The sequence below is a fragment of the Microtus ochrogaster genome, unplaced genomic scaffold (genome assembly GCF_000317375.1).
Source record: "Microtus ochrogaster isolate Prairie Vole_2 unplaced genomic scaffold, MicOch1.0 UNK19, whole genome shotgun sequence".
In the NCBI taxonomy this organism is placed as follows: domain Eukaryota; kingdom Metazoa; phylum Chordata; class Mammalia; order Rodentia; family Cricetidae; genus Microtus; species Microtus ochrogaster.
The window spans coordinates 4720033-4741006 of record NW_004949117.1 but is presented as its reverse complement, the minus strand read 5'-3'; the positions used below and the strand labels follow the sequence as shown (position 1 = coordinate 4741006).

The 20974-nt window shown below is 43.2% G+C and overlaps 1 protein-coding gene across 1 annotated transcript in view; it reads right to left on the bottom strand.

The window, feature by feature from the left end:
• Positions 1 to 20974, bottom strand: part of Lrp12 (LDL receptor related protein 12) — a 76623-nt gene that overhangs the window by 54807 nt on the left and 842 nt on the right. The gene's annotated exons all lie outside the window — the stretch shown is intronic.

The following is a 20974-nucleotide window of genomic DNA, read 5'->3' as shown; positions in this document are numbered from 1 at the left end:
AACTGCCCAAATACTCAGAGGCCACAGAACTCATGCTAAAACCAGGCCTGGCTATTTCTCAAGCTGGCAGCAGAACGTGGCCTTGTTTACATGAAGCTAGTTTTGTAAAAATGCAGACTGCAGAAGGGTCACTGATGTTTACACAAGGTTCCAGAGGAAGACCAGACAAATGTGTGGTAGGGTCAGAGAGCCCCTAAGAAGCTATGCTGAAAGCTTTAAGAGTGAACCTTAAGTTGCAAAGACCCCAGGATGTTGGAGACTCCAGCAGTAAGAACTCTTGCACGGGCTGAAGCCTACCTAAGAAAGAAGCCATGTCAGCTACAGGTAGCAAGGCCGTGCACAGGGGTGGGGCCACTGGACTTCAGATGATGCTCCCCTGGATCTGAGATGATGGACATGGGGCATGTAGGGTTTAATATTTGTCCTACTGGGTTTCAATCTTGCTTTGGTCTTTTTCTCACTATGCCCATTTCTCCCCTTGGACTGGGTTTACTCGGTGTCATGTTGTGTTATATTGTATATAACTTTCTTTTCATTTTACTCCTGTTCACAGCTAAAAGTTTGCCTCCAGTCTTAGAGGTATTTCAGGTTTTTAATGTTGAAACTTGCCAGGCAATGGTGGTGCACACCTTTAACCCCAGCACTCAGGGGGCAGAGAAAGACGGATCTGTGTGAGTTCAAGGCCACCCTGGTCTACAGAGTGAGTTCCGGGACAGTGAGGGCTACACAGTGAAACCATCTAAGGTTTGGCATCCCTGCCAAAACCTCTTGCTGGAGTCCCGGATGACAGCCATTCTGAATGCAGTGAGTTAGAATCTTGGTGTACTTTTGATTGGTGTTTCCCTGATGGCTTAAGAGGCTGGACATTTTTTTTTCTTGCATTTATTAGCTACTTGTACTGGTTCATTTAAAGTCATCTGTAGTTCTGTTGACTGGATTCATTCTCTCCTCACAATCTGGATACTGACCATCTGTCAGCCATAGCTGATGAGACCCTGTTCTTCCCCCATGTCTTTTCAGTGTGCATTTCCTTCTTACCGTGCAGATGCGGCTGAGTTCATGCAATCTGTGTCAGCTCGGTTATTTCCTCCGCTGCAGGAGTCCACCTCAGAAAGCCTTGGAGCATTTACTCTACTTGTTTCAAATCGGGTCTTGTATTAATGTCTGGAGTCCAGTTTGGGTTGACCTTTGTGCAGGGTGAGGGCTGAGAATCCAGTTTCAGCCAACATCTGGATAATCAGTTTTCCCAGCCAGCGCCACTTACCACAGAGGCTACTTTACCCCCGTTCGCCTCTGCTGAGGACCAGATGATTATGGCTACGTGTTCTGACTCTGGGTCTTCTATTCTGCTCCAATAAGTCTCCATGTCTGGGCTGGTGCCAGCACCGTACTATAATAGCTTTACCCTAAAGATTCTGTTTTGCCTCTGTACCACTGTGCCTTAACATTACCTACAGAAGACTGAAATTCTCTGGACCCCTTGCCCTTCCTCTTACATCTCCTGGTGAACCACATTATTATCTCCGATCTGTCCAGCCAGAACCCCCTAAGTCACTCCATCGTCTTTCAACATCTCCCGCCCACATGCAGTATATGGTAAGTTCTCTTGACTCTTCACACCCTTCTTTGGAACCCTCCTGGTATTTCTTGATTGCACGCCCCTAATGCATTTCCTCCATCTTTCTGCATTGAATGTAAGCTCCACGAGGATGAAAACACTGAACAGTGCCCGGCTCATCTCAGATAGTGGAAGAGTACCCACGAGTGTACATATGCTGGCTTCCTACTTTTGATCTTGCAGCTCTCTGATCCTTGGCACTGTTCTCATTCCTCTCATTCTCTGAACTGCTACAAGACATTTTTTTAAAGGCACATTTCATATTAATCTTTAAAAAGTGTTTCAACTTCTTTATGCATAAGAACTTATAAGGCCCACATGATTGGGCTGGTTCCCATTCTTTAACCTTTAGCGTTAGCTTCCCTTTTCTGGTTTACCTTATACATCTGGATTCAGGGTCTGAAACCACGACATTTTCAGCGTGATGTCCCTCTGCCTGCAGCCGTCTACTGGACTGCTATCAGTTAGTGTGTTAGGCCCTGTTTCCCAGCTCAGGAAACATATTTCTGTGTTTAGGATAGGGCAGGGTCTTCCTGTTTATATAGAATATCAGATTAGTACTGACTTCTGAACATAAACCATGACATTTATCATCTCTGGGGGTGAGCAATCAACTGCCATAATTTGTATAATTAATACAGCTAATTCAATTCAGCAGAGCCCTGAGGACCTTAGGCACACTTCTGCCACCCTTGCTGTCACCTAGAGCACCCACCCTGGTCTCCGACAGTAAGATCTGCAAATGCTTACTGATTCAATGGCTCAAATTACCAGATTCTGAAATAAGGCATATAAAACCCTCGGCATAATTAAACATTGGTTTTAGGTTACAGCTAGTTGTTAAGAGGGTAGAGATGATAAAGGAAGGAATAGGAGAGCCTGACAAGGAAGGAGGACGGAACGGGTATTCTGTAAGGCTGAATGTATGAAAGCCACAGGGAAGAGAATTCAGGCTGCCCCCCCTAATTGAAGGTTAGAGACCACTGTGTGGCAAAGACCCTGGAAGTGTAAAGCACTGGGTAACACAATTTAAGAACGGCTCACACTTTAAGAATGGCTCTGTCTTTGCATCAGTGTTTACTTGCTGGGGTGGAGCTGGAAGAAGGCACTAAGGAGAGCAGGTGCTGCTACTGTTTTTAATCTCCAGCCACTCCTGGGCACACCCTTAGCTTACAGACTATATCTCAATAAATATGCTCCTTCTGTTTTTCCTCCCAGTGAACAGCTAGCTTCCCATTTACCTCTAAAAACCTTATTTCACAACTTACTCACTTTGTAAGTCTAAAACCTTTACGGGCTGGCAAGATGGCTCAGTGGGTAGAGGGGCATGCAGGCAGGCCTGACAACCTGCACTCAATCCCAGGGTTCCACAAGGTGGCAGGATAGCACCAACTCATGAGAGTTAGCCTCTCATCTCCCCCAGAGTTCTGTGGCCTATGGATGCCTGCACTCCCACACATGTGCATCAGCACACCCGTATACACGCACAATAAAACCCTACAGAGATACCACATGGGGATTTACTCATTGTTATGTACCTCTTAAAAATGATCCCATGTAAATGTACCTACATCAGTTGTGTACAGGTGCTTCTCCGAGTGAAAGAGAACATACCTCACATCTATCTGTAAAGCGCTCTCTCTCTCTCTCTCTCTCTCTCTCTCTGTGTGTGTGTGTGTGTGTGTGTGTGTGTGTGTGTGTGTACTGGAGACAATGCCACATGCACACATGAGCCAGAGGAGCTTGGGTATCCTCAGGTACTGCCTACCTTTTCACTTCTCTTGGGGGGAACCTGTTACCGGATGGGAATACACGAAGTATGTCAGGCTGGTGAGCCCCAGAGATCCACCCATGGCTTCACCTCCCTGGGGCTTGGATCACAAGTGTGCAAGGTCACACAGGGCATTTTTGTTACATGGGTTCTAGGGATCACACTTAGGTGCAAGGCAGACACGTTACCAACTGAGCTAACATCTCAGCCTTATAAAAACGATGTTCTGCTGATTTCGATTTTGCTGATTTACTTATTATGGCAAACAACTGAAACGGGTATTGCCTCCAGTATATACAAAGAAATTAAATGTTAAGGATAATAGTAACTTGCTCACAATAACACAGCTAGAAGATATAATATCCAAGCTTAGGTCTATCTTACTACAAAAATCATGTACTACATGCTCTCATGATACCTCCTAATATACAATAGTGTCATCATTTGTACAACACTTTCCTATGATGTATCTTTCCTTTCAAAGCCATCTTGGGAATAGCTGACATGTCCCTTCTGAAGTTGAGGAGCTTCAAGTGCAGCAATTAAACGGACAACACTCATCTGTTTACTGGGGAGCCGAAGCAGGCATGAAATGCTGGCTCTGGAGTCACCATCACTAGAGGATACAGATTCCTTCTGGACAGATGCTTCTCTGTAAATGACATCTGGATTCAGTGGAGCAAGAGAGAATGACTATGCTCATACTAACAAAGCCAAGGGATGAAGGCATTTTCAAAGGTCAGATGGTGTCAGTAGCTGCCAAAAGCAGGCTACCCAAAAGCCTGCCACAAGTAGGGAAGTGCGTAAGTCTTGTAGGCCAAAGAGTCTTGCATTTGGCTACTGCTTTTGTTACCTTCTCCATTGTAGTGGGCTGTGTTAATAGTACACACTAAGTATGGGTCCCCTGTGTCCCTCAAAGCACAGCTCTACTTACCCATAAAGCTATTAACAAAGAAAGATCTTAAAGAGTCTTGATATCATCTACTATAACTAGGCCATAATCAGATTTGCCTGATTATCTCAGCTCTGTTTTTTTGGTGTGCTCATACACAGCCTTCTGTCAAGCCCCAACGTTCCGTCTGGTTACTCTGCTCCAGTAGCTCTGAACTTGGACTGGTCAGTCTCACGTCCACTGGACTGACCAGCTGCCCGATGTCCACCTTCTGTTGCATCACTTCCTTTTTAGCTCATTTAATTCTGTCCACTTGGTTCAAGGATCAGCAAACACTCTCTGTGAGAGGAGAGCTTCAATATTTCAGGCTTTGTGGTCAAAGTCTGCTGCGAGCGCTCGGCTAAGACTCCAGCACAAAAGCAGTGGGCGTTCTGCACACAGACGCGGCTGCCCTTCAGTAAAACCCTCTCCCGCTAAGGTATCTGCTTACCCTGAAACAGCGTTTCATAAAGAGAAAACACATAAATGTTTAATTCTTTTCTCACAGTGGTCTATTTTTGGAGGACAGAGAGCGTGCCAGCCATTTATCTGCCCTGGTATCCACTCATCCGTCTGTCACAACAGTGTGTGTCTTACTGTAAGCGGACACTACTGTATGGAGGACGCATTTCCGCACACCCGGTGTGTTCCCATCACCTGTCTCCACTGCGTTTCCTCACCGTCAGCCAAGGGACCGCTCAGATCAACTCCTGCCTGTGTCGTTTGGACATGAACTTCTGGTCTCTGGTGGTTTCCCTGCTTTGTATGCAGGATAATCCAGCCTGCCACACTGGAACCAATCATCCATCCCATGACCCCTGAATCCTTTCAGGGACAAATCATATTTAGTGACCATAATTATGGCTCTGGCTGTGCTCACTGCTATGGTGCTATTACTGTAATAGTTCACTGGGAAGGCATTAGAAGACTTATAATCTTAACATCTATGATCAAAGGCTTAATGTGCTCAAATTCTTCTAGAAAACAAATCTTGGCTGCAATTGCATAAAAAATTTTCTCTGTGGCTTACTTACGGGGCTAAAATATGATCCATTCTCAGTTTGGGGGAAAGATTAAATAAATTATATATAAAGGATTCAAAATAATAATTAGTAAAAGAGAAGCATTCAATACAAATAGGATATTATTTTTATTGAGAACTTTGAAAGTATTCCAGCCTTTGACTCAGTAATTGTACTTTTTACGGCCCAATTATAGAAACACAAAAAGCACAAAAATAACAAAAGCATCAATTACAGCATTAGTTATTAGTGTGAACAAAATTATAAATAATATGATAAATATCTAGAAAATAATTTATGGAGAGAAGATATGTCCAAGTTATGTCAAGTAATACCTCAAGTATTTCTGTTAGCTAAGCATGAGTGCTCATCTCATTGAGCCCTAACAAGTCTTGTTTTGTCTTTATTAATGATTCAGAACATTTGCTAGAACAGTTTGATTTTTACTTATTTGTTAAATTGGTTGGTGGTATTTTTAAATGCTTCTGAAGTTAATCTTTCTAACTTTATTAACTATCCAATTACTGTTCCTATATGTTGTCATTTGTCTATCTACTAAAGAAAAAAGAAAATTAACATTTGATGCACCAAGTATTTGTGTGAGTCACTTAATAGCCTTACAACAAACCCTGAGGGGGTAGCATAAAAATCCAATAACCGAGCATCTTGCCTCTTAGAAATTTCAATTAAGAGCAAACTGGGATAAATTCAGAAAACATTAATAATCTAGCATCTCTGGCTCATCTATTAGTAGGCTCACAAGCAGATAAGTCCTAGTAATAAATTAAAATGGATAATGCAAGAAGAATTAAATCAGCTTGTTTACAAAGAGGCACTGACTGGAGGGAGGTCTCTAAGCAACACTGCAAAGCAGCAGCCTGGGCACTGAAGGGCACTGAAGGGCACTGAAGGGTACTGGGTACTACTGCGCCAGTGGGCTGGTCTTGCCAGACCAACTGCCACTGAAGCTATCAGGGTTCTCAGCTGGTGAGGCTGCTGCTGACTCTCTTCTCCAACAGTGTATAACAACATGGTAAGCCAGGCGGTGGTGGAGCACACCTTTAATCCCAGCACTCTGGAAGCAGAGGCAGGAGGATCTCTGAATTCGAGGCTAGCCTGGTCTACAAGAGCTAGTTCCAAGACAGGTTCCAAAGCTACAGAGAAACCTTGTCTCAAAAAAACAAAACAAAACAAAACAAAAACAAAAACAAAAAAAACAAAACCAAAAAACAATAGTGTGTAAAGAACTGTCCAGCATAGCATAGGAAAGAGTCTTCCAGGTTGGTACTAGCTTGACATCTTCATGTTCTATACCTCAAGTATGTGGTGTCTTCAGTAGGAGGGTCTTACCATCGAGTTCTAGAGGATCACTAAGAACAAGAACAGCCTGTAATGTTTTGGGGATGTGTCTATGGGACCTCACTGACCAACAACTTGAAAAGCAATAACCCAAATGTGGCATTGGGCTTTTTATTTGATAGCCTATGGTATATGGTATGACTGTCTGAGCACAGCCCCATCATTATAACCACCTTTATGAATGTGTTTGTATCCATTTACAGGACCTTTATGAATGCGTTTGTATCCAATTACAGGACCTTTATGAATGAGTTTGTATACATTTACAGAATCTTTATGAATGTGTTTGTATCCATTTACAGGACTTTTATGAATGCGTTTGTATACATTCACAGGACCTTTATGAATGCGTTTTTATCCATTTACAGGAGATTCACTTCTTCAAAGCATTAGGTAAAGACGGGGTGGGGCAGAGAATCTGCAGCTAGATAATTTGAACATTATCTAGGTTCAAATCCTAGCCTTCCTGTTTGTGATTATGTGGCCTAGGCTAAGATGACGAACTTCCTGTGCCTTGGTTTCCTTATAGATACAATGTAAATAGTAAGCATTTAAGTGGGCAGAACTGTTAATAAGCAAATGATTTTGTGCTGTATATTTAACCCGAATGCTAGTGTCTCCCCAAATTCTCGCTCGTTTCTTCTAAGGGCAACTACTCCGAGCATTAGAACGGAACCACATGTTCCATCGCCCCCGGGATTAGGGTCTTAGGGTAATAACTTGAGGAGACACTGGCATTCTGTGCACAAACGGCACAGAGTCATCTGCTCACTAACGGTTCTGTACCACAAATACCATTTTGCCTACGAGGAGACTGAGGCCAAAACAAGGCCACGGCGCAGGAAAGGGAAGCCTCAACACTTAAAACACTATTGAGAACGGAGTGGTTAATTTAATGCAGTCGGTGTGAGCACTGTTTAGTTTGTTGTTGTTGCGGCTTTTAAAAATCATTTTTGGCAAAACAGAGCAGTATAAATTTATAACATGTATTCTCCTCCTGTCTCCATAGTAATACAATCTTTGCTACAATAATTTAAATGTAACTATAAGTAAAAATAAGGATCCTTATTCTTGCTACTTCTATTCATTTTTTTAATAACTGAAGGTTTGGTTTGCTAAAGACAATTGGTGAAAGACACAAAAACAAAAGTTTTTTTAGTAGACTAGTGAAGAAATAAGACTCACTGTTTAAAGATATAGCATGATCTTGTATACAAAAATCCCAAGGGATTAAAAAAAACAAGTCTATTAAAGCTAATAAGTTGGATAAAGTCAGAGAATGTATGAAAAGTATATTTGCTATGCACTAATAATTTAAAAACCAAACAAAGATAATTCAGTTTACAAAAGCAAGGAAAACAATGTACTAATATATTTGACAACAACAAATATGTAAAATCTATATACAAAGCATCACAAGAATAAATTGAAGACGGAAATGGGAAGAGAACGGCTGCTCAGGGGCCATCACTACAGCTGGGAGGACATCGTCCTCAGCAAACCCGCTCTACAGTCAATGTGATCCTTAGGAAAACCCCAGCTCCCATCCCCACAATGACCAGAAACTGACAAGCTAGACCTAAAATACATATGAAAATTTAAGAAATCCAGAATCACCAAAACAACCTTGGAAAAGATGAACAATTGGAGAATTCATACTTCTTAATTTGAAAACTTACTAGGAAGGTGAGTACTGACAGCGTACTGATACAGGAGTTAATTGCTAATTTGATATATTCTAGAATCCCCTGGGAGATGGACTTTGGGCACATCTGTGAGGGTTTATCTTGACTTCATTAACTGAGATGGGGAGACTCACCTCCTGTGTGAATGCCCAATCACTGCAGGGATGCGTTTCCCTGGCTGAGCCCTGGACTGTGGGCAGCAGGATGCACTTCCGCCTGCAGATGCAGTGTGACCACCTGCTTCAGTCTCTGCTATCTGCCACAGCTCCCCAACCAGGACACACTGTGCCCTTGGACTGAGAGACCATATAAACCCTTCTCTCTCAAGTTACATTGGTCAGAGGATTTCACCACAGCATGGGAAGAGAAACTGAGACGGGATGGACAGATGAAGGCAATAATGGGATTCAGATCCGGGAAGGATGCGCCCACTGTTAGGTCACCTGACCTTTGGCAGAACTGTCAAGAAAATTAAAAAATTAAAAAGTCTTCTCAACAAATTGTTCTAAACAGAAAGCCACACACACAAAGGATGAGCTGACCTACCCACACCATAGTAAAAACCAAAAACAAAAAGGCCAAAATGGACCACACAATTCCACAAAAACAACAAACAAAAGCACAGGGATGAACCATGGCCTCTGACTAGGGAAACAAAGGGGACCACAGATTAATCATATTGTTTAAAGCTGAAAACACTTGTACGCCGAAGGGCACTTTCGGAAGTGCAAAGGTAACCCACAGGACAGGAGAATATTTCCAAACCAGGCCCCAAAGCTTCTAACTCTCACATAACGAAAAGGGAAGTAAACTAACTAATCAGGACTGTCACAGGATTTGAATGGACATCTCTCCAAGAGACATACACACAAACAGCCATCAAACACAGGAAAAACCCAGAAACCCCCTCCTCATCATTTTAACCACAATGGCATCCACTCCACACGCACACAGGGTAGCTATGATATGAGATGGACAGCGAAGCATTGGTGAAAAGCAGAGAATGTCACGCTAATGGGAAACAGCACTGCCCGTCTGGATAAGTTTGGAGTTCTTTACAAAGGCAGAGTTCCAACATGAATTACAAATTCTAAGCCCTCTTTACACACCCAAATAAGGGAACACAGAAAGCGACAACTGTTGAAATGCCCGCACCACATGAGTCACAGGACGGAGTGTGTTCTGGACAAACCCGGAACCAGGAACTCTGGATAAGCGCCAGGTACAAGACGGTGTCTCAGGACTGCACTTCCATCAGACACCCAGAACAAGGCAATCTCAGGACAGGGCCGACTCCTGACTGCCAGGGTGGCCAGGGTGCTGAAGAGGCAGTGATCACTGACAGGTATAGGGCTTTTGGTTTTTTTTGTTTTTCTGGAGCTGAAGGAAGTCTTCTGAAGTTGGGCAGGGGTGATGGTTACCCTGTGAACATACTTAAAGCAGCTGAATTGTACTCTAGAGGTTGAAGTATTAAAGGTTGATGTCCACAGTAACATATTTGGAAATAAAAAGCAAATAGGCAGGCACAGTGGTTCACGCCTGTAGTCCCATCACTCTGGAGGCTGAGGCAGGCAGAGGGCCATGAGTTCAAAGACAGCCTGCGCTACAGTGAGTTCCACAGCAGCCTGAGCTGTAGAGTGTGAGTGAGATCCTGTCTCAAACGACCAACAGCACTCCAGAAGCAGAAACAGGAGGGCCACAAGTTCAATATTAAAACACCGGTTGCCAGGCATGGGGCGTGCATGTAATCCCAGCACTCCAGCAGCAGAATCACAAGTACAAAGGCAGCTTGAGCCACACAGTGAGACCCTATCTCAACTCTATACAGTTTGGAGAGATAAATACAACACTGTCTTTATTCCCAATTAAAAATAAAATGTGAAAGAAATCCCAGGAAAATATACAGAAATACCTCTTAAAACTAGTAAGTGATGCCGGGCGGTGGTGGCGCACGCCTTTAATCCCAGCACTCGGGAGGCAGAGGCAGGCGGATCTCTGTGAGTTCGAGACCAGCCTGGTCTACAGAGCTAGTTCCAGGACAGGCTCCAAAGCCACAGAGAAACCCTGTCTTGAAAAACAAAAACAAAAACAAAACAAAAAAAAAAACCTAGTAAGTGAGCAATCACGTTACATACACAAAAGAAGGTACACCTAGAAGCCAAATTTAGAAAATTATCATTTTCATGTTTTCAAACTTATTTCTGTGTGTAGTCTGTGTGTGCAGGGGCTGGGGGAGGGGGAGCACATCTGTGTGGTTATTTCAGGCTTGAGTGGCCAGGAAACAAATGAGCGGACTTTGCCAACAAATACTACATGATAAAAACAAAAAAACAAAACAACAACAACAACAACAAACAACCTCATCAGGATATTTCCCAGACAAAGATGAGCTACAACATCTGGAAGGGAACAGGGATCGGAGCGTCAGGAAATCTTGATGGAGATAGAAGTAAAGGGTTTGGCTATCCTGCTTATAGTTAATTGTAAAGCCATAGCAATCGAGTCAGTGTGATAGGGAAGGGACCTCACGGGACTGAGAGCTGAGAGTGAGTGCAGGGTCCAGGCTGACCCTGCTACGTGGTCACTTAACCTGGTAGAAGAGCAACTCAAATGGGAAGCGTGATACTTTCACCAAGTGATAGTGAAACCATTTGCAGAAAGGAAAATTGTTGACAAGCTTTACTCACAAATGATAAATCAAAATGGGTCTTAGGTCACAATGTGCAACAAGAAGGTTTTAGGAAAGAGAGAATCCTTCCTGATCTGAGCTGGGTAAAGGGAATTATAACCAAACCTAATTCATAAGATAAAATACCGAAAAGCTCAACTTTGTAAGATGTCAAACTTTTGCTTTGTCCATGACAGTTCTAGAAGACAAACTATAGATCCAGAGGAAAATAACACACAAGACCCCTAAAAGCTCAACAGTAAAATGAAAAATGATTGGAAATGCATGAACTGATGACTTCATCCAATACAGCAGAACAGCACGTGAAAAAGATGCTCAACATTATTGGCCACTTAACAACGCAAAATGAAACAGGAGGGTCTGCTAAGGAAGCTTCAGAAGGACAATAAAAAGATACCAAGATCTGGGCTTGGTGAAGCCCCACAGTGATGCAGCCGTTACATGCAGCTGGTCCAGGCAAACCGCTAAGCTCGGTGAAAGACGGCTTGGTGCTTCCTCCTAAATTCGAACACATGTATGAAACTTGAGACACAGGAACCACACCCCTAAATATTCACTCTAGGGAAATTAAAGTTCATGTCAAAAGAAAACCTATACGTGAATGTTTAATATCACAACAGATTTAGACCAGATCAAACTGGAAGTAATTCAAGCGAACTGACCAAAGCTGAGGTAGAGCTAACTCCCTACTTAGATCAGGGATTTTCCAGTGTGTGTTTGGTTTCTGACAGGCTGTCAGGCTGGCCTTGAACTCCTGGGTCTTCCTGCCTCCACCTCTTACGTGCTAGGAACACAGGTCTGTGCCACTGCAGTTGGCTAGATTAGAGATTAAAATAATAAAGTAAAGCCAGGCCACATCCTGGATTCCAGTTCCAAGTCTCTCTAGCACATCCACATGTAAGCACAGCAGGCCGACTACAGCTCACAATGTAGTACATTTTTAATGTAATTAGAAGAGTTTAAAGGTCCCTAGCACAAAAAAGTGAGAAAGAATGCTAACTGCTCAGACTTGATCATTACCCATGGTATAAATATGTACGTGTGTGTGCATATATATCCTATTATGATGCTACACTCCATACATATATACAGTATATGTCAATATAATTTAAAAAACCACTCAGCCCCTTGCTACAATTTGGTAGAAAAGTGATGTGGGGCTAAGTTAACTTAACGAGGCAATTTTATCTGTACGCATTATGCTTGCCCTGTGGCCTATAACGATAGCCAACTATTTTAGCTGGTACTCAGAGAAGTTCAATAGCAGCGCTGAGAAGAAAACTGGCTATTTTATACTATAACCTGTTATTCCGTATCCAATCTATGAAACAGGTACACTGTGCCTGAATGTGATCTAAGAGACCTCGACCCCTGACTTAAGCTCAGTTCACATTTCTTGTTCTGGAAACACTCCCTCCCCCACATACCTCCCTCCCAACTTGTGCCTTTTGGACTGGGTTTCAGCTCTCTTGAGGCCACTCCATTTCCTCCAAGACCCAGACCCAACAGGAATCTGCTGCTTCCTACTGTCTCCTCTCTAGTATGTTGTTCAGTAAAATAAAGTTTAATTACAGTGAGAACGACAGCATTCTTTTCAGCCGTTCTCATTAAGACAAAACCATTCATTTCTGCTCTTACCACAGGACCTATACTGCTCATAAACACACCTCGCTCTCCGAACCTGAGAAGGCAAAACAACCGCAGCTCAAACACTGAAGAAACTTCCGTGCTGCTCCGTCCACTAACGTCAACAGTGAGAAGAACGGATGAGCAGATGTGAAAATCAGGCAGGGAGGGGGGCACGTTAGGTTGCAAGCGTGCAAGGAAGGAAGGAAGAAAGCAAAGGGTGGCTGTAAACTGATCTTACAAATGCAAAGTCTAATAAATATTAGTAAATATATTTCAGCACAAAATAATGTCATTACCAATTTGCTATGGCACTCTCATGAATGTGTAAATACTTCAACTTCAGAAATACCACGAATATAATTTGCTTTAGTTATGAGTAAATGAATTCATTCATTCAGCAAGTATTGTCTGCTATTAAACCAAGTGTGTTTCACACACCACTAGAGCTCCACCATAACTTGCACAAAAGTAAAACAACTCCAGTCTTCTTTTTTGTTGTAGAAAATGTGTCCTTTAGCATATTTTTATTTATCAATGTATGTGTGGTAACAGGTTTCTCACTGCCATTTTAAATAGGCTTATATTAATAACTTTTTAATTTCTATTGTGGGTTTAGACAAGCATGTAGCCCCAATTTAAAAATATCCTTTGGATTCCCAAACAAGTGACTCCTGAGACTTCCAAGCTGAGAACTGCTGCCCACACTGCCCCCCGTTCCCCTCGTCTTTCCACTGGGGGTGTAAGGATGAGTTGTTTGCAGTCTGGGACTACAACAGACAAGGATGCCATGGCCCCTCGCGTGTGCCTTTTGGCACACGTTATGTACTTGTGTTGAGTTTTATACCTAATAGTAAAGCTTCCGAGTCACAGGTCTACTCAACTTGAATAGACACTGACTTTTTCAAGTGGCTAGTGAGCATTTTAAGCATGGTGAGCTGAAATCAGCCTAAAGTATAAAATTTACACTGTATTTGAAGACTGCACAAAAAAACATAATGCAGAGTATCTCATTAATAATTATTTCCTATTGGTTCTATGTACAAGCAGTATGTTTTAGGCATGCTGGATTAAATATATTAACATTAACTTTGCTCTCTTCTTTTTAAGCATGGCTACTGGTGAGTATGTGCGTGCATGTGTACATACATGCTTTATACTGCAGGCCTGTGTATTCCAGATGTGTACAACAGCTTTTGAGAAGCCGAGACTCTCACGGGAGCAGCTTCTAAGGGAAAGCTGAAAGAGAAGCAAGAGGCAGCCGAGTGCAGACAGTGGACAAGCAGACAGAAGAAAGAGTGTGTGCAAGAGCCAGGAGAGAAATATACACACGGCAAGAACGCAGCACAGGAAGGGCAGGGGTGAGAGATGCTGCTACGCCCCTCCCAGTTTCTTTATGAGTATGTAGGTATGGATGTGTACATACGTTCATGTGTGTTCCGCCCCAGCATACATGCAGAAGTCAGAGGACAACGTGTGGGGACTGATTCTCTTCTTCTGTCATGTGGCTCTTGGAGACTGAGCTCAGGTTTGGTGGCAATGCCTTCACCAGCCAAACTACCCCACTGCCCCTGCTGCTAGATTTGATGCAGAAAAGTTACATAAACAAACCTGCATTTATTTCAGAAAAGGCATCGGGCCTTGTGTGTGGGCATGACTGAATCGATGCTGGGCTGGCGGGCAGCTAGTGTAACGATGTAAAGAGAATATCACTACCATTAAGAATAGAGCAACGGGCCTCTCCACATAGAAAGCAGAAGTGGAGCAGGAAGAACTGGAGCAAATGACTAATCCTAGCTTGTCTGGGGCCACTTCGCACTGACTACAGCAGTCGTGGCACTTTGTGTGTGTGTGTAGAAAGTTTATATTCTATTAGTAAAAAGGTTTTGGTGTCATGAGAACAAGCAACAAAGCCATGCGTATGTGTCTGAGTCATACTTCAGAGTGCATCAGATATACGCACTCATTCTGCATCTTCCTCATATCTGAAAGGCTCAAGCGCCAACTGCTGAACACTCCACTGTGCTCACTTAACTCCAACACTGAAAGGTCGGTGGCATTTTTAGTTTTCTAAAAACTGGAATGTTTAAGTGAATCAAAAGAGGTATTGGGTTGGACTCCTTCAACAGTGAAAACATCAGTCTAAAACAATTTGACTTCGTCATACTGAGTCTAGGCAGGGCAGTGAGTTGTCAAATATCTAAGAAGAAAACCGGAGGCCTGTTCTGTCAGCTTCATTTATGTTGATGTTCTACAACCTGCTAAAACTCCATCTTCTATAGAGAAGATACAGGATCTGGTAAAAAGGTGAGAGGTCACTTTATTCTCAATTTCTTGTGAAATTCACCAATCTGCTAATATAGTCTTGCCTCTTCCAATGACATAAAACAATTTCTATTGATCTCTTACTTTTTAAATTTGGATAAAATGATACTTGAAATCTAGCTTCCATACTATCCTTGGATTCTTGCCTGAAATACTCCTAAGACTGATAAAGTTATGCTCTGCACTGAGTGGGGAAAAAGAGCTCGAGAACTGAGTGTTCCATGAGACCCGCGGTCCAGCGCCTCAGACGCTCCTGTCGTTTGTGTAATGACATCCCAGGGCCCTCCTGGTAGGAGGCATGGACAGCATCACTGCACACTGAGTGTCCTTCCTATTGTCTTTTCTCTATGGAACAAGGAAGGGTCCAAACCGCTAGGCTGAGAGGAAGGAAATCACCCTTAGCGCATCTTTCTCCTCTTCATTCTTAACTCGTGATCACGGTACACAATGTCAAGAAAATGTACAGGATCAATCAGATGACATTACATCTTCCCAGCCCAGACCCACGTACAAACGCACCAATACTTCCCTCTCCCCGGGAAGAAGGAGGAAACCCCCTTATTTATCTATCGACAGGACAACACCCGGCCACCTCAGCTACCAGCAGCTTGTTCCAACCACCCACGTCTCTCACCAGGCTTCCAGTCAAAGTTTCATGAGCACGTTGCCTACTTCAAATGTTCCACACTGTGTAGCAAATCGATTACTTCAAAATAAAAATTATACGGTGTCATTTAAACCTCCCAATAGTTACCATGTTCTTCAAAGCGCTCCCGGGTTACCCTGAACTAACCTTGTCCCCCCATAAACCACTCTGCTCTGGTCATAGCCACCTGAGTCCCTGTATCTGCAATACTCCAGCTCTTCCACACCAGGCTTCGCTGATTCTAGGCCTTTCATTTATTGCTCCCACATACAAGGCTCCTTGACAATAACTCTCACGGTTCCCTAACATTTAGGTCTTATAAATGTCCCCTATGAAAGACATCCATCCCTAATCACTCCATATTTATTATCCCCAAGCTTGTTAGTTTCTGTCAGAGACCTTTCAACAATTCATTGACTGGAGTGTAAGCACACGGGGGCAGAAGCTATGCCCACTAGGTAGCACCTGATGGTACCAGAGCTAAGGATTCAGCAAACATTTGCGAGATGCCCGGATGAATACAGACGGTTAGCCGTAACAAAGATGACTTTCTAATGATAGCAGAGTCAACTCTCAGAACTTCATTTTCTCTTTGATTAAAAAACAGGTGAGACCAACTGAAGCGATCAATGACTAATGCCCAAGAGCAGAACTTGTAACAATGAATGTGTAAAGACAGCAAACGTCAGTTTCCTTCTCTCTCTAAGGATCAGATGGTGAGACCCCACTAAGCTAGTTCCGCATTTAAGTTATATATGTGATGGTTGTAAGTTGTGTCCATCTATCAACTTCTCTCAAGAAAAGGAGGAGGAAGCAGGACTGAGGAGAGACGGGAAAAGAGAAGGGACCCTAGAAGAGAAGAGGTTAGTGCTAGTTCAAGTCTTGAACGCAGAACCACCTTCACTATTTATAGAGACAGCAACAGGAGCAGATTAATGCTCACCTTACAACGTCAAAGTCAAAGCATTTTCAATTTGCTTAAATGTACACAAATCTCATCTGCAGCCATCTCCTGTTTAACTTCATTCTTTAGTTAATATTGCTAACGATATTTTTTTTTTTAAGAAAAACCACCAATTAAGTAAAAAAGAAAAAAACCACCCGAGACCAGAAACAGTCATTCCCTTTGTTTCTCCATAAACATTAGACTTTCTATTCTGAAAAGAAGAAGTCTTGGCCCAGGCTGGCAGCTCACATCTGTACTCAGCACTGAGGAGTTTGGAGCAGGAGGATGGCTGTGAGTCTGAGGACAGCCTGGGCTACAGAGCGAGACCCTGGCTTTAAAACATTTAAGGTTTAACGTTCTTCTAACTGCTGCTCACTTTCAGCTGAAAGTCCCTCTTCCGTGGAGATGATACTCTCTAGGAACATTCTAGGCCATTCCTGCACATCACTCAAATCTCTTCCACGCTCCTCTCGGAACAAGGACAGCTACCCCTCTGAACGAACGGGTCAGCTACCCCTCTGAACGAACGGGGACAGCTACCCCTCTGAATGGGGACAGCTACCCCTCTGAATGGGGACAGCTACCCCTCTGAATGGGGACAGCTACCCCTCTGAATGGGGACAGCTACCCCTCTCCAGGTTGCCATTCAGCACAACCACCTACAATTGTGTGGACTGCGATGCCCATCTTCACAGTCTCCCTAGGACATAGGCGTAATTTAGACTCTGAAGTCAAGGAAGGGTTTATATTAAGCAATTAATTCAGTTTTATTCAACATATTTTATGTAATCAAGCTTGACTTTCTCAGAAGTAATTGGTATCAGCTTACATTTTCCCCTTCTGTTCCAGTTATTTCTACCACTTTTCTAAAATTGGAACTTCTAGTCTATCCTTAAACTGGAAAATTTTTTAGTACTGCTCAGTGTTCCATGGGAAAAGCTTCACCCATTAAATATAAAAGAGAGAGTAAGAAGAATGGTGTACCCTTCCACAGCGTCTCCAACAGCAGGTCCACAACAAAGACTCCTGGCCGCAATCAAAAGCTGACAGCTCAAATGTGAATGCTATCACAGGTCAGCCAAGATCCTCCTGTCAGGATGAGTTTTTACGGCCACTCAATGCTTTAGCAGGAAGTTAGCAAAAACTAATGACCTATAACCCTTCGAAGCAACTCATAAAACTGAGGATGAGCAAAACAAACGTCTAAATTACAAAGCTAAGGCTTCACCTAGGGCAGTGCTCATCAAATGAAACCACGGGCCCAAAGACAAGCCCAAAGAAGGAAAAGCAGGCAAGGGGAGAACGAATAACAGACAGTATGTCCGAGTGTATCACAAGCCAGCAGGTGTCATCTTAAGAACTCCGTTTCTTTTTCCAGATCTATCTAGAAAACCATGTAAAATTTACACCTAGGGTTCTATCTGAGTGGCGGCTGGCAGACCCTGATTGACGATGCAGGCAGCAAAGACAGAGCAGAGGTGCTGCTACTGCGGCCGAACTGGTCTGGGAAATAAACAAGACTAGGGTCTAGTGACCTGGAGAGAGAGAGTTTCAGAACTTCCACAGTGGGCAAGGTGGGCACCCTGGGATGAGAAGCTGAGCAGGACGTTCTCCCTGGCAGTGGGCTAGGGTTAACCCAGCTAAGCTCTGGGATTCCTCCACTAATGTTCTTACTCCTCCAAGCTTCTAAATGGCAGCTGTCAACGTTTACTTTCTCCTGCTCTCCTGTATATTCAAAGCTCTGCAGACAGAACAACCGGAAGGTGATTACAGGTCCTAGGACAAGTGCCTCAGAAAACACTAACTGTAGTTGGCAGTTATACTTTTACACAATTAAAAGTTCAAATAAGACCTTGGCATCTAGAAAGATAACCTGCAGCTATCATAGTCACATATCATAGTTTGCCAAGAAATAAAAGGTCATGTAAAGAATATAAATACCAAGTGAGGATTTTTAAAGCTACATGAAATGTTTTAAAGGTTCATATTTTGGTTAATAGCCAAGAGTAACCTAAAACATCAACTCAACAAGCCAGCAAATAAAACAGTGTTGGAATTCCTAAATATAGGCTTAACAACCTTTCCTTACCAGATCTATGTCAAGGTATTCAGAATATTCACTTGCTTTAACAGAACTAATTTTATTTATTCATTCCTTTACCTACATAAGCATGAACGAGGGCATGTGTGCCACCATGTATGTTGGGAGAGGCCGGAGGACAGCTTTGTGAAGGTGGTTCTCACCTTCCATCTATGTGGGCTCCAGCGATTGAATTCAAGTCATCAGACTTTGCAGCAAACACCTTTTACCTATGGAGCTATCACAAGAGATTTTTATTATGGAAGCCACATTTGTACATGCACATGGGTAGGTATATATGGAGGTCAGAGTTCAGATGTCCCTCGTTAGGTGCTGTCCATCTATCCCACACAAGGCTATCTCGGGTCTGGAGCTTGCCAAGACAGGCTGGCTGTCTGGCTGGCTGACTAATGAGTCCCAGAGAATCTATTGGCTGTCTCGGCCATCCCTAGTGCATGACATTCTGCCCAACTTTTTACGTGGGTTTAGGGATGGAAGACCTAAAGGTCTTCAAGCACTTTACTGAGACATCTCCCAAATGGTTCACTACACTATCACACAGTCCACTTACACCGAGCACTGCTATTCTATTTTACCTGTCACTACAGTTAGATGTTCTTGCCATTAATATAAACCCAAACCTGAATGGAGACAGACAGACAGACAGACAGACAGACAGACACATTCACACAGCTGTGTGTACAGAGAATGCCCCTAACTCCAGAGTAAAGAGTTCCTTTTAGCTCTGCCCACATAGTTCAATGTTTTGTCTATCTCACTGACTCCTATTTTCTGATTATTTGAAACTCGCGTGGCTGGAGATATGGACCTTAATCACTGGGTAGTTTTATAAACATGATCCTGTGAGGCTGGAAAAAAGACTTCTGGTCTCTGCCTTCAATTCCCCCACAGAACACAAACACCCAAAAGATAACCCTTTGGAAAGTACCTACCAGAAGGCCACTTCGTGTACTGGTGTAAAAGAATACACCAAGGCCAATACTGCTTTACAGCCTCTTTTCCTCTACAGGGAAAAGATTTTTCGTTCAAATATTAATGGTATGGGTTTTTAATCAAAGACTTCACTGACTGACATCGTCTGATCAGACACCACATAAACTCAATTCTGATTAGAGTGCAGCGCTTACACAACTGGACACCCCTAATCACCCTAGATTAAAGATTCTGCTGGCTTCCCTTTCTCCTGGGCCATTCTACCAAACCTAGAGCATGGCTATACTCACCTCCAGGCTAGAAGAAACAACGTAATAGCTTATTGATTGTTGGTGTAGACCCAAACCCACAAGTCATCAGCCAAGCGGGGACGGAGCTAACAATGAAACGCACTGAGTTTTCTGGTCCCACACAAACACATCACTGACAGTTACTACATCAGATGTGGATGAACCCATCCTCCTGCCCAGAACAAAATAACAGACTATTCAGAAAAGGGAGCAACATCCTGAATTATACTGAAAAGACTACTATTTCTTGGCTGCCAGTAAATGGCAATTTAAGTCCATTATATTTTTCATGTAATATGAATTCTCAGGTAAGGAAAGTTACTATCATATTCAATTCTACAGACAAATGCTTTCAAAAGAGATGCTACCATATGCTGGGGAATTATATGTTGACAGAAACCACCATTATACTACCGAACCAGTATTTGTGGCAAATGACTTGGACTTTTTGTAAGTAAAATTTATTGGGGGGAAAAATGGTAGCTTCAAAGTGTTTTTCTGGAGAAATCTGAGCAATGCTCCAAAATGGAAATATTAACCGTGTTCCCTGTAATACCCATTCAAAGAGTTAACTAATGAGAACTAAGAATGGTGGAGTCAGACCTGAGCCAAAGCTCAGAACTCAAGTGATGAAGACTGCTCTAGTTCACACAAAGCACAGTTCCCACATCCCATCAGCCTTCTGCTAGCCTTAGAGACCGGTATCCCTAGCAGAGCACCGACTGGTATCAGACAACAGTGACAAGTAGCAGAGGGAGGGCAGGAATGGAATGACAAGCGAACAGGGAGTCAGGGCAGACTTGTACGCCCCAATAGCATAAGACTGAGGTGGGGCTGGAAACTATTTTCTGGCCTTCTCTGGCGTGCAGCTACTGGGGAACAACAAGATCCTACACGCCCGGAGCCCACAGAGCCCGGGGCACCGAGGTGGAGGGGTGGGAAGGAAGCAAGCGAGGTGCTTTTTTTCAGGGAGTGAGAACCGAGAGAGAGAGAGAGAGAGAGAGAGAGAGAGAGAGAGAGAGAGAGAGAGAG